This window comes from Aplysia californica, unplaced genomic scaffold (genome assembly GCF_000002075.1).
Source record: "Aplysia californica isolate F4 #8 unplaced genomic scaffold, AplCal3.0 scaffold00026, whole genome shotgun sequence".
NCBI classification, from domain to species: Eukaryota; Metazoa; Mollusca; class Gastropoda; order Aplysiida; family Aplysiidae; genus Aplysia; species Aplysia californica.
This window is the reverse complement of record NW_004797296.1, coordinates 1,130,638-1,133,114: the sequence shown is the minus strand read 5'-3', so window position 1 is coordinate 1,133,114 and position 2,477 is coordinate 1,130,638.

The following is a 2,477-nucleotide window of genomic DNA, read 5'->3' as shown; positions in this document are numbered from 1 at the left end:
CACACACACACACTTACACACTTACATACACACACACATACACACACACACACACACACACACACACAGAGAGAGAGAGAGAGAGAGAGAGAGAGAGAGAGAGAGAGAGAGAATGAATCACTTTCCGAAGATAATTCAGTAACACAACAAAAGTGGCACGACGTGGTGGAATAAGGCGCTCGCTAATTTGTAGGCATATAGGGTTATTGATATCATCTCAAAGCCTGTTCATTTGCCTTGCTTTGGGTTAAAAGATGTTCATTTATGACAGAAGTCGATATATTTTGCGATTAAAGCATGTGAGTGTAGTCTGGTTTCAGAGGCAAAATAAGTGAGTAAATGGCCGCCAAAGTTGGGTAATTCCCATAGCTTGAGAGTCCCTGGAAACTGAAAATGTACATTTTTTGGTGCCTTTAATCAATGTTTATCAGTAAAATCCACACAATAATGTGTTTTTAAATGGACATAAAAGTTAGTGAGTCAAAAAAAAAAAAAAATAGGATAAAATTGCCAGACGGCCAGAAAAATGCCAGTTTCTTTGATTTCAATATTTTGATGAGCGCCTGATTTCACCACGATGCCCGTTAAACATAGTGTAACCCAGTCAGTGTGTATTGACGCAGAGCCAACTAGTCATAGGTTTGATATAAAAATTCCGGGAGTCAGCAATAAAAAAAAATAGTTGCTGTAAAGCCAATTTTAGCGTTAAGAAAGTATATGATCTGATTAAGGGCAATCCTTAGTGCAAATGTTCAATAACTTGCGTTCTTTTATTTTAGTAAGGTAGCTCAAAATGTAGCAACAAGATAATGAAACGAAAAAAAACAAAAAAACAACCGCAAACAAACCCGCACTTATCCCTACCTGTACTGTTCCCATCGTTCATTCAAAATAATTTATTATGTCGTGCCCCCTTGCCTTGTACAATGGTGTTTACCAAAGAGGAAGCTAAATATATAAGTGCACTTTGCCCACTTGAAGAAACATAATGACAGCCAAACTGACCCAGCTATTAATTTTTTTTCTGAACACGAAGTTATAGTTTTACTCATAATTTGTCATAGGCATGTTGCCGAGTGAAACACGCCTTACTTTTGGTGCCTTTTCACCAGTTGCAAAATCCGTCACATACTTATAGCGGAAAATTACACTCAAGAACACTGAGTGCAAAAAGCTGTCATAATCTCATAGCAGCATTCTTTTTTAGGCTGTTTGTGTAAGTTGCAAGAGTAGATTTTTGTAACTCCAAAACAAGTAGGCTCATCCTTTCACATAACATATCGTGCGCAGTGACATCGTAATCGACTGGGCTAATCGTAAAAAAAGAGTGATTTTCGCAAGAATTGGCGTTTGACTGAGTCTCACGCTGAACACTGGACACGCAAGAGCAGCCTATCGTCATTTTTTAATGAATACCATAGGGCCTAGATTTAGATTATGATATCGTAGATCATGCACAGTCATGGTCGCCGCTCTTTGTTCTCTACAAGTATAAACACCTTGCTACTCCCGATATGAAAGGCACAAAAAATGCCATACTAAAAAACCCAACTAACCCAACCCGCAAGTCTCGCCACAGTCAAGGGAGAGTTGCACCCCCTCCCCTTTTTTGTGTTCGCCTGGATCCAAATTGAGTCAATCAATGCACGCTATTTTGAACCGGAACTTTGTCGGTGTGCACGGTCTAGGATGCTATACTGCAAGTCTATGATTTGCTCCTGGAAATATCCACACCAGTAAAAATTTGCGTGTTGTTGCTACGATTGTATGATGGGGCAGTGGGAAGAAAGGACGGAGGCCAGAGTCTGTCGTATAGCGATTAAGCACTTCGCCGCTCATGCAGGAGATCTGAGTTCGATTCAAGTGAGTTTGGGGTTGTTTTTTTAGGTTTTTTTTTAGGGGGGGGGGTGGTATCGAGCATCTTAGTCTTTCTGCTGGGACGATGCATGTCTCTCAGCCCAATTTGGACCTGGCAAGAACAGTTAAAGCTCACCTCCTAATTTATCAAAATTGAGGGGTAAAAACACCTACAAAAAAAAGAGAGGCGGGAGAGTACAGCCTGCTAAGGGCAGCACCAGCATTGATAAAACTGGGCATGAAATTCACCTCCTAAAGCAACAGCTTCAGTGGTCAGGATCCTTCACTCTAAGATAACATTATGTCAGAGCAGCCACTGCAAGCGCTGCAGCTCAAAAGACCGACACGATGACGCACTCTCCATTGTCTCCGGAGACAGACAGATGCCAACAACCAACAATAAAAATCGTCATCACTGCCTTTCTCACCCTGAATATGAACAATCACTTTCTACCTTTCCAAATCCTGGTCAAACCTTTTGATGTTATTCCAAGTTTTCCCACTTTTCTGAACACCATAAAAAAAAAAAGAAGAAAATAGTGGTTGTGTACATTTTTTTCTTTTCGCTTTATTGCTTTGACCCCTAATGACCTACAACCTCGCCCCTCCCCTTTATCTCT